Here is a 22316-nt window from a genome sequence, read left to right as displayed (position 1 = left end):
CTTCTAAAATATGTATCAATTGTTAAGTGCACTTGTACTGCAGCTTTTAAAAAATGAATAGGCCACCCAACAGGCATCAGAGGGATTTCATATGTCTCCAAAAAAAGGTCATCTACAGGACATCTCCATCCATTCCACTGGCTAATGCCCTTGGGTAGCATGTCCAGGATCTCACTCTTCTCCTGAGTGCGGCTGCAATGAGGGAAACAATGATACTAAAGTTCAGAGATCAGCACAAAACTTTGGTGTCCTTGCACCTCCCTTATGAGGAGAGGCTGGGGGAGCTGGGCTTGTTCAGCCTGGAGAAGGCAGCACGGGGACCTCATTGCAGCCTTCCAGTACCTGAAGGGAGCAGAGAAACAGGAGGGGAATCAACTTTTTAAAAGGGTAGACAATGGCAGGACAAGGGGGATGGATCAAAACTAAAGGAAGGAAGGTTTAGATTAGATATTAGGGGATAGTTTTTTACAGAGAGAGTGGTGAGGTGCTGGAACAGGCTGCCTAGAGAGGTGGTGGGTGCCCCATCCCTGGGGGTGTTCATGGCCAGGTTGGATGGGGCCCTGGGCAACCTTGTGTAGATCCAGACCTGGAGGTTGGTGGCCCTGCCTGTGGCAGGGGTGTTGGAGCTATATGATCCTTGGGCTCCCTTCCAACCCAGACCATTCTATGATTCTATGATTCCTTCCACGCATTTCTTTGCAGCCTACTGTTAACCAGTAAATAACAGCTTCTCTGGGAACAGGTTGTCTTCCTTCCAGTTTGTTTTGGCAGTGCCTGGCACAAAGAACCTGGCTGCATTTGCCAGGTGTTAAACAAATAATGGTCCACCCTACCACCAACCCTTCTGTCAACAGTGCAGTGCAATCTGCAGGCAGGTGATGTTCCGATATGAAGACAGAGGTGGTGGGATTATTTCCAAAGTGTCCATGTGGAGAGGTTGTTGAGGGAAAACTAGGTGATCTTTTAAAAAAAGAAAAAGGAAGGGAAGGGAACTCTAAAGAGGTTAATAGTTTTTAGATTTTGTGTTTGGAAGTGTTGCCATCATGATTGACTTCTCTACTCTGATGGTGACCGAGCACTAGCACAGGTCTCTCAGAGAGGCTGCAGGGTCTCCATCCCTGAGGATACTTGAACTGGATGCTGGAGCAAAACAGTGTCCACCCCTGCTCTGAGCATGGGCTGGACTAGATCTTCTCCTATCTCAGCCACTCTGTGACTCTTGGGAGACTGAAGCCGGGTACCTCTCACCTAGAACATGCTTTATGAGATGTGTTCCTCCAGTGGACATTTCCCACAGGATATCACAGCCAGAGACTCCCACAAGGACCCCTAAGGAGGGGAGATAGTGCTCATCTCCAACTCCAAGCCACCACAGTCCCTGGAACACAGAGTATGACCATGCAAGAGGAGGCTCTCTGTCAGGGTGACATTTGGAAGGTTTCAGGCTTTCAAGGAAAATCTTTGGATGCATTTTTTTTCTGTATGGCTGTGTGTGCTCTGAGTCAATCAGTTATCAGTGCTGGCATGTTTTTTCCTCCTCAGAAAGCCAACAACAAAACCAGCCAGGGTATTTTTCCGAGCCAGCTCCAAGCAGCAGCCTGCCTGCTGCTAGGAACCAGAGCAGAGTGACAGATACATCTTCCTTTGTGTTGACATCCCTTTCTTCAGCATCATTAAAAGGAAAATGAACTGAAAACATATTCAAAGATACAAATCACCGCAGTCTCTCAGATCTGAGATGGGAGAGGAGCCCTGCTGAGAAATCCCATGTGAAGCCTGATGCTGTCTCTGTTTTCCCCAGGCCTGATATACTGATGGAGAGAGACACACATGCAGGCAAGCTCCCACAGCATTTTTGCTCATTTTTGGTCTTGCTGCTAAGTCTGTAGGATCACTGCCAAGTTGGTGCCAGAGGTGAGCATGAGCTACCACAGGAGGACCATTAGCTGGCCTTCTGGACCTCTTTCTTCTCGTGTAGGGGTGGAAACAGCACCTGGATTTTTTCCCTCTTTTTCCTATTAAAAGCTGTCCTTGCTGTGATGAGCTCTGTGGCACCCACTGCCAATCCCCATGCCCATCTGGTCCACCTCGCTGCAATTTCCCAATCAACCACAGAAAGTTACATTTCTAGAACTGGCCCTTTGTTCTTAGGAGGTTTTGGTGAAAAATTAAACATTTGTAGGAAAAAAGCCAAGCTCTCATCTTTTGGACATCTGATATTCTGGTATCTGCTAATCTTCTGATGATCTATTTTAATCCTTGTGAGAGTAAAAGAGAGCCAGCAGGCACTTGTTGTTTATTCTGCCCCTTAAATAGGGATGTCCTGTTAGTGTTGTCCAAATATTCTCCCTTCCCTGGGTATTTCTTGCTGTATAAAGTAAAGAAAACTTGAGTTTCATCCTATATGAAACATAAAGTGAAATTTGTTGCTGCTTTTTGTTTTTAACCCTCTTTGAAATACAAAGAAGGGCAACAAATCAGGGCATGTTTCCACCGAAAGGAAAAGGCTTTCTAATGGCTTCTTCTGCTCTGAAAGGCTTGCAAGAGCCCAGGCAGCAGGACAGCCATCTACCTGAAAGGTATTAAAGAAGAGTTTTCTCTTCCAACTGAGAAACCAACTCTGCCATTAAGTAGCAGTAGCAGAGAAAACAAGCAGATATTTTATGGTTATTTGGTTGCAAGCTCTGCCTTAGGTAGCAAAGCCGCTCAGAAGCAGGATGAGTCACCGTGAGACATCGGTGATGCTGCCTCATGTGCAAAAACTGATAGTCATTTTTTGGACTGGAAAGAATTTTTCCCTTGGTAGGTTGTCTAGCGTGTGACAATGAGGTAATATTTGCTTTGAAGTAATGAGGAGAATTTCCTGGAATAAGATAATCTGATTTCTTCCAGTAACAGAGGGGGGCAGAGATCAATTCTGGGATCACAGAATCACAGAATCATAGGGGTTGGAAGGGACCTCAAGAGATCATCAGGTCCAACCCCCCTGCCAAAGCAGGTTCCCTAGGACAGGTCACACAGGGAGGTGTCCAGATGGGTCTTGAATATCTCCAGAGAAGGAGACTCCACAACCCTCCTGGGCAGCCTGTCCCAGGGCTCTGTCACCCTCACTGTGAAAAAGTTCTTCCTCATGTTGGTGCGGAACTTCCTGTGCTGTAATTTGTGGCCATTGCCCCTTGTCCTGTCCCCACAGACCACTGAAAAGAGGCCAGCCATTTCCCCCTGCATCCCATACTTAAGATATTTATAAACATTAATAAGGTCCCCCCCTTAGTCTTCTTTTCTCCAGGCTGAACAGTCCCAGCTCACTCAGCCTTTCCTCATAGGGGAGATGCTCCAGGCCCTTATTCATCATTGTAGCCCTTCTCTGGACTCTCTCCAGGAGATCCCGGTCCTTTTTATACCAGGGAGCCAAGAACTGGACACAATACTCCAGGTGGGGCCTGACCAGGGCAGGGTAGAGGGGGAGAATCACCTCCTTTGACTCTCATCCCAGGTAATCCACTATCAATAATAAGGTCCCACCCCAAATCCCACACTCTCTGCTGCATTTTTTAAGACAGCTCCTGTAAAGTTATCATTTAAAGGTGTAACTTTTAACCCTGGATACACACACAGAGTTCTTCTAGTGAAAAGATTCACTCTTGTGCATCAGACCACAAAAACAAGTTAGAACCGAAGAAGCCCCCTCTTCCTTAACATAGAAATAAATGCCACAAGCTCACTGCCAGGCACAGGCACAGGATGTTCAAAGTGATCTTCAGATTTCTTTAGAAGAAATACACACAGAACAGAGCACTGATTTACGCTGGCATCCAAGCTCTTTGGCTGACCCTTATCATTGCTTGTGCTAAAGCACTGCTGGGGAGCTCAGCACAGGACACTCCCTACAGTAACCTTTTCTCTTCCTTCTTTTCTAGCATTTCCATTTATGACTTTAGAAAACACCAGCAACAGCTGTAAATTTTTGTGCTACCTCTGCCCGAACTCCAAGTACTTCTTGGGGTTGTGGGGGCATCAATCAGAGATGCTTAAGTAAGGAGCAGGACCTTAGATCAGAGCTCTCTGCTCTATTGAATTTTTAAAGAAAGGAAAATCTTATCCATAAGTCAAGCACAGCAACAGAGAGACACAGTGTTGCAAGAAGAATGACCGTCAGGAGGCAAAACACTGCTGTCCTTGCTCTGATTCTAATGGAGTGCCTGGGAGTTTAACCTGGGTCTGAAACCACAAATACAACGTTTAGAGATGCTCAGCACCAACAGCCAGAATTGATTTCCACTGGAACCCAGGAGGCTCAGTACTTCATAAAAATCGGACAAAAATCAAGGTTTTGTTGCTGTGAATAGCTGAGTACTTAAAAAAGCTGCAGCATGACTTTTATCTGCATTTTGCAAGGTCACCCATTCCCTCACCTGCTTCAGGACTATCTCTGATCTACATGCTTGACCAACAGGATCTAACAAATGCAAAAAGGAGAAACAGTGTTCTCTATAGATCAATACTGGTTAAACGTTTACAGGAGTACACCCAATACCAGCATCTGCTACAATTACACTTCAGCTGGCTTTCCCACAGAGTGCCTGGGGTTCTAGAGAACCCTGTACTGTGCCAGCCAGCCTGGGAAACCCCTCACTGGGAAGAGCCCAACAGAACACAACCAGGCTAACTCCCTTCCTGGTGTTTTGTAAGTCAAAACCTAAACACAACATAAACTTCACCACAAGCTTCAGAGTCATCAGAATTTGCTGCTTCTGCCACAAATCCTTTCCTCAATCAAGAAGAGGCTTCTGTTCCCTTTGTATCCCACTACAACTCAACTGGACTGACTGGTGGTCAACCTGTCATCAACAACTCTGTGCCTTGGTGCAGGGCTTAGCTCCTGGCCTTAGACTACCTCAGGAAAGTAGCTCTGAAAATGGGGAGAAGTTTGAGCCTGCTAACCACATACAGGCAGATGGATCTCCAACAGACCTGGGGTCTTACTGGGCAGGAGGAGCAAGCAAGGCATCACAGCAGCTTAGCTTCTCAAGCAGCATCACAAGCTCTATGTATCTTCTTGGTTATATACAAGGTACAGACTACTGGAGATAGTGACATCATAGGTGACTGGGATCTGTAATACTAATAACCCATTACACATTAGAAAGATGCTCTACTTACTCTGTGACATGCTATTCTATCAAAAATAAGAAGTGCAGATTCAAAGTTAATTGCTCTGTGACATATCAAAAATGAAAATCACTTGATCTTTGACCCCATAATTTCAGTTTCCCTGGAAAAGCAGAAGACCATAAACTCACTGAATCTGCTACATCTAAATAACTCTTTCTACAATGGAGCTGTGGTCTCTAAACTAGTAATGGCAACAAGTCTAAAAGAACTGCTATGGCATTTAAACAAACTTTTTATAGAGTAATGGAGAATTATCAAAATTCTAACCTAGTTTCATTGGCGCTGAAAAAGGCATCCATTAAAAATGTGCTAATTCAGCCACGGCCAAAAATATGAGAGATGCTACATCCCAACACCTGCAGGCCATAAGGGGACAGTGGGTGGGAGAGGGAGAAGCAGCAGCCCCAGGAGATGAGAGCTGCTTCTGGCTTCAGGCAGGAGTTACGTGGCAACCAACCCAGACATGTGTGGCACCTCTTCCTCCCACACGACCCATCCCCAGGTTTTGGTAGGTTTCCATGACCTTTTCCAGTGCCACAGATAATTTGTGTAGCAGAAAGAAATAGCAGCAGTACCCCAAAATGCTTATTCTGGCCATACCATGTTGAGTGAGAATACATATGGGTACAGACCCAGGCCAGTGTGGAAAGCTGCGTTCCCAAATTAGACTGACAATCAGACCGAGGTCATTAAGGCTTCTAAGAGTGACATGGTGGGTAGATCACAACGTTAATTATTACCACATATCCTCAATGGTATGGGTGAAATAAGCCCAGCAAAACTTTTTTAACAACCTTCATGCGATGCCTATGGGTCTAGTGCTCCACAGACCCAGGCAGTACCACCAACTGTCCCCCGGCCTGGGGAGGAAGAGCCAGGCGAGGGCACGATGTGTGCAGCTGCGATCAATCACGACTGACATTCCTTCTAAATGAGTCTCTAACTTCAACTGTTGGTTCCCAGTGACATTATTCACATCTCAGCAAGTCCCAAAAAAAGATTTTAAAAAAATAAAATTATTGGAAAGTTAATGAAAGAGTCAGAAATATGTGAAAGCTGCTTCATCATGGCCACAAAGCGTGGGGGCCTGGGAATGCAGAGCGCAAACACAGGAGCTGTGAGCACCGAGGAGGTAGATCCAGGGGGACTGCGTGCCATGCCACAAGAAAGGGCAGCGAGAGACACAGAGTCAGATTTCCCTGCTACAGAACACTGAAAATATTGTGATATGTGGATTAATAATTCATTTGGCATGGTGATAGCCATTGCACTGTAAAATGGAGATGCGTGGCTATTACTGGAACCTGCAGCGAAACAAAGAGAAATGTCCTTCTCCAGATCTCCCATCAGCCAATAACCGGGCTGGGAATACAGTCCAGGACTGCTGACACCTTTCTTTGCTGCAGCCACTAGATCACATTACCACAGGCAGAGAGTCCTCTGAGCGTTAGAGGTCACCTTCTGCACAAAGCAGGAAAAAAGAGAGCTTGTTACATGGAAGAAGAGGAGAAAAGCAGGGCTGGGACAGCGTGGCAAAGCTCTGCGGAAGGGGGCAGCTGGATGTTCTCAAGAAAGAGATGAGGGGAGAGTACTGAGGACACAAGAGTTATTGAAGGTGAAAGCAAACTCTGGCACAAGAACTGACAAGGAACTGGTTTAAGATGCTCATGGATACATTCACACTGGAGATGAGAAGGAACCTTATATCCTTACTTGGAAGTGGGAGGATGAAGGAAACAGCAGAGAAAGATGAAGAAATCCATATCTTCTATAGTGCAAAGACAAAAATTGGTTTTTTTTAAAATATATTTTAATATTCCTAGGATATGGCTCTGGCAATAGCAAGTAACTGCTCTACATTGAATTGGTTGGATGATCACACTCAAAGCCTTGCAGTCAATGGCTTGACGTCCAAGTGGAGACCAGTGATGAGTGGCATTCTCCAGGGGCTGGTATTGGGACCAGCACTGTTTAACACCTTGTTGGCAACATGGACAGTGGCACAGAATACCCCCTCAGCAGGTTTGCTGGTGACACCAAGCTGTATGGTTCAGTCAACGTGCTGGAGGGAAATGATGTCACCCAGAAGTACCCTGACAGGCTTGAGAGGTGGGCCTCTGCCAACATCATGAAGTTCAACAAGGCCAAGCGCAATGTCCTGCACATGGGCTGGCACAATCCCAAATGCAACTACAGGCTGGACAGAGAATGTAATGAGAGCAGCCCTGAGGAGAAGCTCAATGTGAGACAGCAATGTGTGCTTGCATCCCAGAAAGCTTGCTGTACCCTGGACTGCATCAAAAGAAGCGTGACCAGCAGGCTGAGGGAAGTGATTCTGGCCCTCTGCTCTGTTCTTGCGAGACTCCACCTGGAATACTGTGTCCAGCTCTGGGATGCCCTGTAAAAAGAGGACATGGAGCTGTTGGAGCACATTCAGGGGGAGGGCCATGAAGATGATGAGAGGGCTGGAGCACCTCTGCTATGAAGACAGGCTGAGAGATTTGGGCTTGTTCAGCCTGGAGAAGAGAAGGCTCCAGAAACACCTTACTGCAGCCTTTCCAGTACCTGAAGGGGCTCACAGGAAAGATGGAGGCGGGCTGTTTACAAGGGCGTGCAGTGATAGAACAAGGGGTAATGGGTTTAAACTACAAGAGAGTAGATTTAGGTTAGCTATTAGGAAGAAATTATTCATTCTGAGGGTGGTGATGCCCTGGCACAGGTTGCCCAGAGAAGCTGTGGCTATCCCCTCCCGGGCAGTGTTCAAGGTCAGGTTGGATGAGGCTTTGGGCAACCTGGTCAAGTGGAGGGTGTCCTTGCCCATGAATTTTTGTGGTCCCATCCAGGCCAAACTATTCTGTGCTTAACCAGGCAGTGCCTTTGTGTTCTGTGTTGCCGTGCCACTGAAGAATTGTTATCAATGGACACAGAGGACCTTCACTTTGAATTTCTCTTTCCTGTATTCTTCTCTTTACAATCATAGAATCACAGAATGGTCTGGGTTGGAAGGGACCCCAGGGATCATAGAGATCCAACCCCCCTGCCACAGGCAGGGACACCAACCTCTAGGCCTGGATCTACACAAAGTTGCTCAGGGCCCCATCCAATCTGGCCTTTAGTCTTCCTTCATTCTTTCTCTCATACCAATTACAAATGCCAGGAGGTTTAAAGCTGCAGGAGGCTTCCTGCCACTTGGTCCCATCTAACACGTGGTATTTATACAGGGTCTGACACATTACTTTGAGTGACCAGCTGTGGGGTTGAAAAGCTTGCAGTTCTCTTGGAACATTGAAAAAATGTTTCAGACCAGTTCCCAAACTCCACACCACACAAAGTGACTGCAAACGGTGCTGTATGTTAGCTCTCATTTCTGATAGCATCATTACCAGGTGGCCTTAGTATACTGACACACAGTTAAAAAAAGGACATCTCCCTTCCAGAGAAATCCAAGCATAATTAAGGATACATCAAGGATACGTCAGGCAGAGGTGCAAAAAGCTCTCTGCTAAAGACTTGCCTGCCTTTACAACACCAGTAGAGAAGAAAATTGGGGTTGCTGGACGAAGTGACAGTCCCAAAATGCCAGCAGTCCTCTCTGGTCAGCAGCAATTAGAAAGATCTAATCTAGGGTTTACTTTGCAGAACACAGAAGCGTTTTTGAAGGCAGCATGTTTAAACTGTCAGCGGAGTGCCACGTTATCTGTACCACACCGTTATTTTTAACCATCTGTGGCTGCATCCCCCTACACTCACTTTCCTCCTGAGGCTTCCACACCTTCAGTTTCCCTACTGTTATGGTCTCCCAACCTGTTTCCTCCTCAGAGGAACTTCTCACCCTTTTCTCTTCTTTCTCCCTGCTGGTGCCTCTGAAGATGCACCCTCTGCTGAGCTCACTAGTGCCTCTGCTTCAAGAAGATTCACTACCCTTCCTCCACCCAACGGTCCACTTCAGTTCTTTCAGTTTTTACCTTCCCTTTCCCTTCCCCTTCCTTGGTTCTGCTTGCTCTTGTGACAGAGAAATGAGGAGACTTACCAAATGCTTTACACAGTCTTCTTTCACTCCAAGATTTCTCTTTGAGTGCTGAGCTCCAGAGCGGCCTCAGCTCTTCCTTCCTCTCTACCCTCCTTGTACCTCACTTCAAGAATTTCTCCTGTAAAAGTGCCACATGCTTTTCTGCTCAAACTTCCTCTCATTTTCCTGGGCAATGTATGTTCTCCTTGCAAGTCACAGAATCACAGAACCACAGCATGCTTTGGGTTGGAAGGGACCTCAAAGATCATCTAGTTCCAACACTCTCTGCCAGGTGCCAACAACCTTCCTGGAGGTACACTTTCAGTTCCTCCTCCCTTTCCTCCTGCACACACTATATTTACTGTATTGTCACCTTAGTGTTTTGTTCTCCTTCCTATCTTCTTGTGCTCTTTTGTGTAGAATTTTCTGCTTGACAAGTATCAGTCTGCTGCATACCATCTCCCTCCTCACAAGAGACAGGGCCACACAGGTTATACAAACAGGATATAAGGAGAGACTTTATAGGCCCAAAAGCACACCCATTTTACCTGACTCTCTCTGTTGGTCTAATATAAACACTGCCTCTGCTGTCAAAACTTTGTCCTCTTAAATCCTTGATCATCGTGGCTACAACCACACAGTTTCCTCCTCAGCACACACATCCTGCAATGATTACCTGGGGGCTGGACCTCTTCCTTCAGCTCATGCATCTCAGTGCTCCAGGTGGCACATCTCATGTCAGAGATGATGAGTCCTCTGCAAACAGAAACTCTCTCTTCCCTAGTGCTCAGGTAAACACCCATTTTGAAGAATTAATGCAGAAAACCTTACTGCTATGGACCACCTGTGTATCTTCACTAATTTCATAGCCCCTGCCTCTATTCTATATAAAGTTTGAAAGGCTGTTTGAGAGATAAATTATCCCCCCATATCTTCAAGAGGGTCGGTGAAATGATATGACAGGGGTGGTGATTAACTCTCACCACAAAGGAAAATGTTGAGTTGATGTAGGTGGCATACCAAATCCCCCGCTCTCTTTATGAGTCAGGGTAAGCTGCCAGAAAGCGGAGGTGGAATCCGTGGGATGGAGCTGTTTTCACTCCAGCCAGCTAGTGGTATGGGTTTTGAAAGCCTTAAAAAAAAAGTTTAATTATTAAATCAAGATTATTATTTTTTTTTAAACCAAGAGTCTTATTTAAATAGAAAAAATATAACATTTGCCCTTGATCCCCAATGATGCCGTTTGCAGTCTGTGTGCTAGTCAAGGGGAAATATTATTTAACAAGCCCACCCCCAGCTCCCTGAGGTTAATGTAGGATTTTTGGGTTATGCATCTATTCTTCTCTCACCCACCCAATGCCTATGATCCTACAGTCACAGCTCTGCTCTCTCTCTGGCTCCAGAAAACAAGTGAAGCTGACAAGCCCAGATCCCAGCCTCGCCCCACACAGAGCCCTTTTCAGAGGCAGAGCTTAGCTCTGATGAGAAGAAAAGCATTTCTGTCCTATCAGCTGCACAAAAGTGGCTTAAAAATGTATAAAACAAAACAATTGAGGAAAAAAAAAAAGAAGAAAGCATTTTGTGGGGTCTTATTTTGGACTAGTCCAAGATTCAAGGGATAATCTGGATAGATGACAGCCTCCCTTACTTAAAATTATAGGCTTCTCATTAACAAAAGTCAGATATTTAGAAATGTGAAAAAAATGCTGTTAGTTCCTTGGGTTCAGGGGGCTTACAATCCTCCTTGGTACTGTCAGTGGGAGCACAATAACCACTCTGTTCACAGCGCAGCCTGAGCAAGCTGCTCTCTCAAGTCCACTTCTGAGCTCAGAAACATTTCCCACATACTTAATTCTTCAGCCTGCCCAATACATGGGCTTGAGGACGGGCAGGAGCAGCTTATTTCAGGTGCTGAGAAAGGGCTGCTAGCTGTCAGCATGAGTCATTTCTTTGTTTCAGCTGGGCAATGGAAGATCTGCAATGGGGTAGAGATATATGTGTGTGTAAATACAAGTCAGGAGAAAAGATGGAGGAGAACAGTGACCAAAGGAACAGGGTGGAGGAGAAAAAACATTGAGAGGAAGGTAGAGTAAGGCAGTCAACTGAAGCGAGCTGTGAGAAAGGAGACAGAATGACAGGGTATAAAAACTGGGAGAGAAGAGAAATAAAAAGGTGTAAAAAGGAGAGGATACATGAAAAGGCACAAAAATGACAGAAAAGTTGTGAGTGGACAATAAATGGAGAGAAAGGAGAAGGTAAAGTAACAGGCAAAACGTTTGGCAAGACAGAAATACTGAAGCATAAATAACACACAGACAAGAGAGATGTGGAGGGTCATAAGAAGGAAAGGCCTTGCACAGCTGATATGATGTGAAATAAGCAGTTGGTGAAAAAAAATCACCTGCCAGAACAGCGCTTTTGAGAGTCACAGGTGAGAGGTGCTGTTACCCCAGCAAGGGACAGAGTCAAGCCCTGGGACTCAACAGGCTAAACCCAAGGAGAACAAAGGATGAGGCCAGGAGAAGACAACAATACCACTGTTCTAAGCTTCTGCCTTTTCTTTAAAATAGAAATCATGAAGGCCACTGAAATTGCCACTTGGGTCTTCCCTCTAAGACTTTACGAAAACCCTTGCTGTTTTCCAATACAATCTTCCTTCCACCTTCTTCTCTCCAAGTGTTGGATAAAATCAATTGCTGCACACTCCACAGTTAGACGTCCCTGCCAGGGAAGAAAACCTCAGGCAGCGTTATGCCTAAAGGAGGCCTTGCTCTCTGGCTCCCTTTGCCTATAGGGGCTTCTGTAGAAATACTTCAGTAGACAAGTAAACAAAGCTGGGTTTCCTGCAGCTCCTAAATTACCACGATAGAGTTGGGTATCATTAGCAGGATGAGGAAAAAAAGAGGAAGCAAATGGGAAAAAGTGGGGGGTTTTAATATGTAAATAATTAGGAAAGCTTTACCAGTGTAGAGGGGCAAAAAAATGTTGCAGGTAAATAAACTCTCTCCTTTTCAGATTGAATAACACGAACAAAAGAGGAGGGCGTGGGAAGTACATTCATACTATCAGCTTCTTTCTGTTATTAACGTGTGTTCAATGCAGTTAAACAAAGTAACCAGGAAAAAAATAACACCCTAACAAAAATACTATGGAGGCAATAGAGCAAAAACCCCAGGGAAGATAAAAGAGTGTTCCCAGGGTAGCACCAGCCTGAGAAAACCAAGCTTTATTAGTAGTAACGGGAGCAGCATATGGAGATGAATGAAACCGTGTTTGTAAATGTGATCTGCAATTGCACACTCTGGCAAACTGACTCAGCCTCCACATGGCTCCACTCCCCCATCTTTTGATTCACAAATTCTTGATGGCAAACCCCCCCCCCCATCCCCAACCCCCGGAGCTACAAAGCCAGCATGCAAAGGGCACGAGATGACGTGAAATACGAGGACGCCGGCGAGCGCAGAACACGCTGTCAGTCACCGGCCTGAGAAGGGACAAACCCGGTGGGGAGGAAAAGCGCCGGAGGCAGGGCCCCCCTCCCCGGGGTCTCGCCGGAGGATGCCGCACAGCACACCGCGCTGCGCTAGAGGCATGCGCTGAGGCAGACAAGTCTGCCACAAAACGGCACGGTAATGCTTCTGCTGCACGGCACCCGCTCCGTTAGGCGGTCCCTGCATCGCCAAACCCAGGAGACGGGGCACGAGAAGAAGGAGAGGGTAAAAAGAAAGGGAGGGTTTCCTATGGGATACACTCCCTGCATCTCTAAAGCTCTGAAAAAAAGAGGACCAGGGTTAAGAGCAAGCAGAGTAAAAGCCAACAAACCACGCCTGAGCAACGGTGTCCAGCCTTGTAGGCTCACTGAGTAATTAACAGACACACACGGTGTTGCCACCGAGGTGTCTCCACACCGGAATGACCCCTTCCCTGCGGGCCTGGCTTCCTCAGCGTGTGTATGGGGAGGCTGCAGCCGGGCCTGCCTGCGCCAGCACCGCCGGCCTGCTGCAGCCGGTGCCAGAGCAGGTACCCCGGGGCGGGACTGCAGCCCGCAGCCCCCAGCCCTGCCGCCGCCTTGCCCCGGGCACTCGCTTCCCCTTCATCCCCAGGTTAACCGGAGCACAGTTACCTCCGGTGGCACAATTCCTAACGACTACAGCAAAGCACAGGCCGGGCTGCCGCCGTGTCTGTGGACCTGTCATGCCGGGAGCACAAGGAAGCCCCGATGCTGCTGGGCTCGGGATCCGGCCGCAGCGCACGCCACCGCTACCCATTGACAGCGCCACGGCACAGGCTGCGCAGCACACCGCATCCTCGGACAGCGCAACCCCCGCTGCAGACTATTCCGCTGTGCAGTGCGTACAGCACAGACTGCACCATAAACAGCCACCACAGTATGGAGGGTCTTGCCTGCTAGGCGTCTGGACTCCTTCGCAGGCGAGCTCCAGGCGCCGGCGCGGCGCAGGGCAGGTGCGCGCCGGCGGGGCTGGGGGGGATTTGCCGGTTGCCGCTCCGCGCAGAGCCTGCGGACGCCGCGCCGGGCGGACCGCGGGACCCGCCTCCGCCGCCGGCCGCGGGAGCTGGGACCGGGCTGCGGCCGGCGGGGAGCTTCGCTCTGCGCCGCCGCTGCGATCCTGCAAGCCGGGCCGGGCCGGGCCGGGCTGGGCCGCACCGCCCCTGCGGCCGCCCATAGGCCGCCCCGCCGGCCCCGCCCGCCCCCGCCTCTGCGGGCTCCCGCCGCGGGGCCGCCGGCGGCCGGGGGCGGGGCGGGCGAGCAGTTCGGGCGCTGCGGCGGCGGCGGCTGCGCAGGGCGCTCGGCACGGCCTCGGCGGCGGCGGACAGGCACCTGCTGCTGCCGCCCTCGCCCGTAGCGGGCAGGGGCGCCGCGCTTTGTCCGGGGCTGAGCGGGCGTGCCCGGCCCCGGCGGCGCCCGGCCCAGCGCAGCCCAGCTCAGCTCAGCGACAGGCGGCTTTCGGGGCGTCGCCTGGTTCCAGCGGCCTGGGCACTGCGGGCAGCGTGAATGAGAGTTTGCTCCGATTTACGAGCAGGGTGAGTGCCCGGTCGGGCCGCCTCGGGGTGGGGGGGGGAGGGAAGGGGGCGGGGGGGTAGCGTTGTTTGTTTCTTCTTTGTCCGAGCCTTGCTGTCTCCAGCCCGGCGCCGACCTCCCCGAGGCGGCGAGGAAACACCGGACCCGCGCCCCGCAGGCTGGGGGGAGCCGCGCCCCCTCACTCCGGGACAGGGCTGCGTGTGAGGCGCGGTGCCTGCCCGCCGGGCCGGGCAGAGCAGAGCCCGCCGCTCCCCGGGGACCGGGACACCGGGAGAGCGTTGCTGCCCCTGTTCCTTCTGTCGCCTTTTGTTCGGCTCTCCTGGGGTTGGAGGGGGGGGGGAGGAGAGGACGGACAGGGGCCGTGCAGGGGGAGCCGCCGGGGAGCTCGGTCGGTGGCTGAGCCGTTCTGGGCCTTCTTCATCCGCTTGCCGGAAAAGGGAGACCGTCCCCAGGGGCGCTGGGGGTGCCCGGCTGCACCCTCCCTTCTTCCCGGTGCCGGGGAGCAGCTCTCCTCTCCTCCCCGAGCCCCTCCAGCCCGGAGGAGCCGTGCGGGGACAGGTGTGCATCACCGCCATCGTCCCGGTGAAACGCAGACCCGGGAGTCGGAGGCTGTAGTAAACACGGCGTATGTGGGGTGGTTGTGAGCCTGGGAAAGGTCACATCTTCACGTACAAACGCAGCTCCTCCTAGCTGGTGTCCCGGTTTGTTGTCCTGGGGACCGTGTTGTGGCTGCTGTCCCTGCCAGACCTGCTCCTCATCCCCAGGCTGCTGTGCTCCTGGCTTCGATTGTGGTAACATTTCCTACAGCTGCTTGCAGGGATCTCCCTTGACGAGGGGGGAGCAGTGTGCGCTGCTGCATCGCACCCCTCCCGTACCTCTTCCTGTCTCCTGTCTGGGTTGCCATCAGGGTGGCATCCGATTTGGAAGTAAGACCAGGGAACATCATTTCTGTTGTGAGGCTTGCTTCTTGAGCTTTAGCTGAGCCTGGCTGCATCTTGATGTGGTGCGATGAGGCACGGGAGTGTTGGAGGAGTAAGAGTGAGAAATGCTGCTGGAGAGTCTACTTTCAAGGGGTCTGAGAGGCTGGTGCAGCTGAGGTGCCAGTAAATGCTTGGTTTACAGTCCAGGCTGTCAACCTGGACTACTATAAAGGCCTATGGGTGTACGCATGTTTCGTGGGCCTCTTCTGTGGTCATCTCTGGGCTTAAACATCCATATGGGGCAAATAGGAAAATGACAGCTTTTTAACATGTTTTTGTCTTGTGCTTCCTTGCTGCAGCAGTTTAGCCTGAGCAGATGTGGTACTGTTAAGGTAGTGTGAATGTGGAATGAACGATGGACAAGTTATCGGGTATGTTGTTTCCAGTGGTAGTTGAGGTGTGGGTGAGCAAGGATCCCAGCTGCTTGAACTCCGTGTTATCTGACAATATTTTGCCTTAGTTTTTAACATCTGATAAGTAGTTTCATTCCTGAGAGATGTGAGCTACCTTAAACCTTTTTTTTTAAATGCTATCTTTAGTTACTCGAAAAGAGGGGTCTTTTTCAGTCCTCTTCATGCTCTTCTGAAGCTGACACTTAAACTACTAGCTGTGAAGTGGATAAAATGTAAAATAATTGATGGTGTTACAATACCATATTGCGCAAAAAGCCCTGAAAACCTGAGTTATGTTTCACCGTGTTTCATAAGGTGGCCACAAGTATGTTTGGCTCATCCCTCTGCCATAATAAAGGTGGTTTTGGGCTGTCATGCCAGACTCAATTGAAGATGAGCCATGCCATGTTTCCAGCTCTGCAGGTAGGCTCTCGGAGGTGGTTTTGACTGGTGACAAGTAGGACTAACCTGAACTACAGTGTCAGACCGATGGGTTTGTGGTTTTTTCCTCTTTTAGTTGTTGCACTAAGGGAGACCTGGTCTGTTCAGTACATCCTGGGTTAGAGGTGAACTGTCAAACCATGCATGGGAGGCTGCTGCTTGATTATATGTGTGCTGCTCCTTGGCATGGTATGGCTTCTGCTCTGGATGAAGGCATCACCCAAGATTTGACCTCCCTCCTGGCATGCCTTGCCAGCATGGCTGTGGCCTGGTGACCTGATGTCTCACCTCCCTGTTGGGGAGGGAGGAATTAAGGGCAGCTACTGGGAAAAGCCAGTCCTGGCTCCAGTCTTCGCGGGATCCTGGTTTTGGAGAGCCTGGCAGAGGAGAGATCCTGATTGAGAAGACAAAATCGGAGGGACTTACAGCCTGGCTGTCTTGCTGGCTGGAATCTAATTTGCAGTGATTTACTGCAGGTGGCCAGTGCAGAAGATGTTCACTGGCTCTACCTCTTCTCCTTCCAGCAATGTGACATTCAAAGCTTGTAGGAACTGAAGTTCATTACAAGAGTGAATGGCCAGAGCAGTGTCAGATGCTAAGGAGATTCTGTGATTGAGACCTGGAGGAGTGGGGGGGCGGGGAGGGGGAACCCCAAAACAAATAACTTTAGTATTTTTATTTTGGTAAGGGGATTTCTTCAGTGTCTGAAAAGTGATTAGTGCTGCTGTTGAAGGCCAGGTATGTTTCTGGGTTGTGGAAACCATTGTCTGTGGCTATACAGGACGTGTACACATGTGATACTACCTAAATGTGTCTTCAGCATCATTTTCATATTTTATTATCTACTCCTTAATACAGGGATTTGAAAGCTAAGGAGGAGCATTAACTGTTTAACCCTCAAAGTGATGACAGATCTGTTGGAAAATTAACAAAGACCCCATTTCACCTCAGTTAGAAAAGTCAGGCTTTGTTTTTTGGCTCAGTCACAACCAAATCCATAGGGATTCTTGAGGATATGAGAGTGTGCTTTGTGAGACATGTGGTCCAATTAAGAGCTTTATGGTGAATGTCTTTTTATTTAAGGAGTAACAGATCCCATTTCCTGATGTTTTGTTTCTTATAGGTCTGGAAGACAAATGCTTTTCAGGAATGCTTGAGTCAAAGGCAACATGTACCTCACTAAATTTTTTGGGTCAAAGCTATGTACCTATTCAGCGGCTTGTCCTGGTCTCTTCCTCCTTCTCCTTATCCCCAGTATTAATCAGGCTTAGCAATGATGTTCTCTAACTTTAAAATCCTTCTAGCTCTGCCTGTTACAAAATACTCTAGTATTGTATGCAGGAAAACCTCCCATCCTGAATTGGAAGCTCTGTTGTCCAAACCTGACCATGCCAGTCCCAAAGTCCACAATTTTCTAGCTTTATCCTGTAATGCTGTTTCCTTTTCTTTCCTACATAGATTTTTTTTTCCCTCAGCTGAATAATATCTGCATGGCAGCATCCATGCGAGGAGGAGAGATGACTTCCTCTAACGTGTTATTTTTATGACAGAGCTTGATCAGAGGGAAAGCTTTTGACAGTAAGTGCTTAATCACAGTCTTCCAAAAGATATTCTCTCAGCCCACTGACCTGGCCACGGGTGTTGGCAGGTTAATCCATGAAATAATTTGTGTGCAGAAGCACAGCCATCAAGTGTAGCTTTTTGGGTCACAGTGTTGGGTGCTTCCAGGGTTTGTGTGTTTTGATCTTTCAAGTTTCTGAACAAATGCAAGTTTTCTCTTCTCATCTTGTGGCCATTGATAAGGGACACACATGCACAGGGAGCAGAGAAGCCAGGCCTTTTCCTAGGAGGTCAGAATTTATTAAAATGGTTATAGTTCAGTGGTAAATTCACCTTAAAATTTAATGTGTTAGTGCTGCTTTTTGTTATGACAAGAAAAATGGAGGAGTCTTTGAAGCCACTTCAGACTTCATAAATATTAACAGGCTCTGCAGTCTTCACAGAGAGTAAGTTCTGGATATTTTATCATTACTGTGGTAGTACAGTTTCTTTCACCCAGTAAACCTTCTCACCATGACTGAACTGAAAGAGCAGTTATCAGATGCAAATAAAATTACTGTATTTGTGGTTAGAAGCTCTCTTGCTGGTTTTCCCCTCCTCTCTGTAACACCCAGCCCTTTCTCCTGGTGCAGACTCTGTTAGCAGTAAATTTAATTCCATGAAGGTTTTCTGAGGTACTTAAATGATTGAAGATGCAATTTTTTGCTGCTGAGAATAGTGGAAGGTAAAGATTCCCAACATGTTCAGTTGTGCTTGAAAAATCCTTTCTATTTGCATCTTGGGTCATCATATGTGTTTTGTACTTGCCTGTATTAATGAGGAAAAAAAAACCCAACCCACTGGTAGTGTTTTTTAAACATGCCTTGAGAATACTTAAAATTGTCTCTTTTTGTTTGAAAGCTACATCTGCATCTTAATAGGAACTGACATTTCGCTTAGTTGCAGCTTCTTACGAATCCCAAGTTAATGCAGCCAGCGCTTTGTGATGGTCTGTGAAGAGCATGTTGCTCTAGATACACGTTAACAGGAATCCGTCAAGCTTACTGTAAGACCTGTTCTAGGTGTCTCATCAGTGGGAAGAGAACTAGTCTTTTTATTTCACAGAGTCAGAGAGTGGTTGAGGTTGGAAGGTACCTCTGGAGGTTATCTGGTCCAATCCCCCTGTTCAAGCAGGGCCACCTAGAGCAGGTTGCACAGGCCTTTGGCCAGATGGCTTTTGAGAAAATCTCCAAGGATGGGGACTTCACAACCTCCTTAGGGCAACCTGTGCTCCAGTGCTCTGTCATCTTCGCAGTGAAGAAGTGTTTCCTGATGTTCAGAGGAACCCTCCTGTGCTTCAGTTTGTGGCCATTGCCTGTGGTCCTGTCACTGGGCATCACTGAGAAGACCTTGACTTTGTCTTCTTGCACCCTCCCTTCAGGTATTTATACACATTGCTAAGATGCCTCTGAGCCACTGCTTCTTCAGGCTGAATGGTCCCATCTCTCTCGACTGTTCCTCACAGAAGCGATGTTCCAGTCCCTTCATTGTCCTTTGCTGGACTCTCCCCAGTATGTCCACGTGTCTCTTGTACTGGTGAGCCCAGAACTGGATAAGATGTTCCAGCTGTGGCCTCACATTTCCCAATATGCTGTAAAAAGAAGAAACTTCTAAAGTAAATTTTGTGTGTGTGTTTTTGAGATGCAGGCCAAAGAGGTCGCTTTGCGGTAGGTCAGTGATGCAACTTCTCTGAGCACATTTCCACAGGAGCTGATGCTCCTTGCTGAAGCATTTGAGGTTTTTTAATATTTTCCTCATCCCATCAATGCAGGATTTGTCAAATCTTGACCTGTGATTCAGGGATTTATGACTACCTTTGCTGGCTACACATGCCTAGTAAGTGTAATCATTCGATGCTGAGTCACATGGATACCTGTCTTCATATGGACCGCTGTCTGACACGGAGATCGTTTCAGTTTTGGGTGAATGCCTGCTTGCTTTTGTGAAGGTGCATCCTTGCTGTGGGCTGGTTGGGTTCTCCAGCAGCCATCCCACGCTGTGCTGTACTCTGTCAGGGCTGACCTGCCTGCTCCATGGGAACTTGCTATGTTACTGCCTTTCCCTTGCGACGCGCCTGAAGGTGAGCATCTGTCTTATAAACTGAACCGAGTGAAGTTCGGATGCTTCTGTATTCTGCCACATCTGTTTTGTATGCTTATATGGGTAGCTGTAGTTGATGTTAAATATAGAATTTGTAAACAGGGTTTTTCATTTTTAGGTCAACATTTCAGGTGCAGAATTAAGCTGTGAATGTAATGCTGGTAACACTGCTCATGGACAGGAGTGGGGAGAGAAGAACAAGAAAAAGGAATAAAGCACAAAATACCACTTTATCCTTGTGATTCTCATCACACTCTGTGGGAGGGGGCAGTCTTGGTTCTTGACCATTAAGCTTTCCCTCCTATATATCTAGGGATGTGTAGTTGGTTAAGGTGGGTTTTCTTAAGGTTCTTCAAGAATACGGCAAAATTACATGAGAAAAAGTAGCTAGCAGTTGCTTGCTGCCTTTATGTTGAAATACAGTGGTTAATAAATGCATTTTAAATTTCCAAAGTGCTCCCCTGAAAGTAACTGCACAACGTGAGAGGTCTATACTTATCTTAATTAAAGAGACCAAAGCCATGCACTCCACGCGGGCCTGATGTATGCAATTAGTGACTGAGTGCAATTAGTCTCCAACTGCTAGAACTGTCTTATCGGAGCTCTCGATAGGACTGTCAGCAGTTTTTTATTAGTATCTGGCACTACTAATGCTTGGCATTTTTTTTCACCAGGTTGTAAAAGCCACTTGTTACTTCAACATTCATTTCAGGTCTCATGTTACATATGTACAGAACACTTCAGATTCACTAGTTGGGAAAGCAACCAGTCTGCAGAGACTGAGAATTAGTACCAGGTTTTTCACTGGAGGATACACAAGCAACTTTAGATGCTCAAAGCAGGGCTTATTTCATAACCTGAAGCTTATTGTCAGCTTAAAATTTGGGAAGTGGTTTCTTCAACTTAGAAACCTGTATGCAAAAGAGAACTTGCTAGAAGAGTTTTAGCTCTACAGCTACCTCCGGTAAAAAGTCCTCCAGTCTCTAACTGCTGATTTTGCTACCTGAGGCTCCATGTTCCTTCTACATTCGGGAAAAAGCTTTGCATATTTTTCTTTCCCTCTCCCTGGATCTTGTCTCTGCATTCCCAGATGTGTGCAGAGTAACTGCATTTTAAAATAACTGGATGCACTTTTCAAGGTTAACAGCACGTCGCGGTTCCTGGGGAAGTGTGGCAGGGCTGCGGAGAGGCATGTGGATTTATAACCGTCAGCAGTATTTAAGCAGTGTCACAGCCATGAGGCTGGGGAAATGTGAAGCCTCTGGAGAAGGATCTCTTGAAATGTAGTTTGAAGGCCATGTGTAGTCCATGGTACTGTGTTACGGGCTTGACAAGGATATCCTTTTCCCCTCTTGCTTTCTGTAGAGCCAGCTGATGTCCGTAGCTATAGGGCTTCAGGGTTGCTTGCAGTTATATTAGAACTGATTTAGGTGTCTAAAACCCTGTAATTTACTCCCTATCTGAGCCTTGGGAGCCATATAATTGTGTGCTTTCGGCACAACCTGCTTTCCCAGATGTTCCTGTAGTGGTTTGACAACTACCAGTTTTAGGGTTTGTTCCAGGGACAACATGCTGCTAGTGACTGAGTGAGTTTGTGCTTTCTGGGGTTTCTGGAGAGGATGGTATGCGTGTTTGAGTCTTAGAGATCTGAGTAGCAGAGAAGAGCCCCGTCTGAAAATACTCATATCCCTGTTCAGGTGGCGAAGGGACCAGTAGCCTGGGTTCTGAGCATTTTGTAAGGTATGCAACTATTGCAGCAAGGTACCACGTTGCAACAGGAAAAACAAATAGCATGTTCACCACCCAAAGTTGAAAAGCTTTGTACCTTCAGCGTGGTGTTCTTTGCACTTACATGTCTCTCAATGATCACAACTTTAGCTACCCCATTCAAAATGAAGCTGAAAGATGATCTGTAGCCTGGGATCCTAACTCTGAACTCACTCTTGTGCTTGAGGAGTTATTCATCTTCCCTCTTTCTCACCTTTTGCTTTGTGAGACAGGGAGTAATGCTGTGGGAGTTGCCTTCACATACCATACTTGGACACCCCAGCTGCTGCTTCTCACTGCGTGTAGCCGAGAGGTTCGACTCCCAGCCTTTGCCATCCTTCTGTGAGGCGAAGGTAGCTGTGAAGCCTGGGACCTGAGGGCAGCAAAATGTCCAAAGTGTCCTTGTGTGACTAATCTTAGGGTGACTTTTTATTGTGCTTATCAGGTAACAGTAGAAAACAGCTCTGTAGACTATTAGGTTTTGCATCAGCTTGTGAGGATCATGTCATCGGAAGGAGTGGGAATAAGTGGAATCTGTGTAACTGTACTCTCTGCACACATTGACTTTCCAAACCACGGAGCTACTTCTAGGCATTATTCCAGTTTGATTAACTTTGCAAATCTTTGCACTTCTGCAGTGCTTTTATCCAAGCTCTTCGTGCTCCTCTTACAGGCTAATCTGCACAGGAACCCGAAAGATAGCGCTGAGTGTCTGAGATCCCCCTTTGTACGAAAATGTAGTGTGACTTGGTTTTGTGTAGAGCCCTGCCCTGTCTCAGCAGCTCTGTGGGAGAACCTCGAATTGTGCAATG

Source organism: Gallinula chloropus, assembly GCF_964237585.1.
Source record: "Gallinula chloropus genome assembly, chromosome: 1".
NCBI lineage: Eukaryota > Metazoa > Chordata > Aves > Gruiformes > Rallidae > Gallinula > Gallinula chloropus.
The sequence above is the reverse complement of the archived record's forward strand: the minus strand, read 5'-3'. Positions refer to the sequence as shown.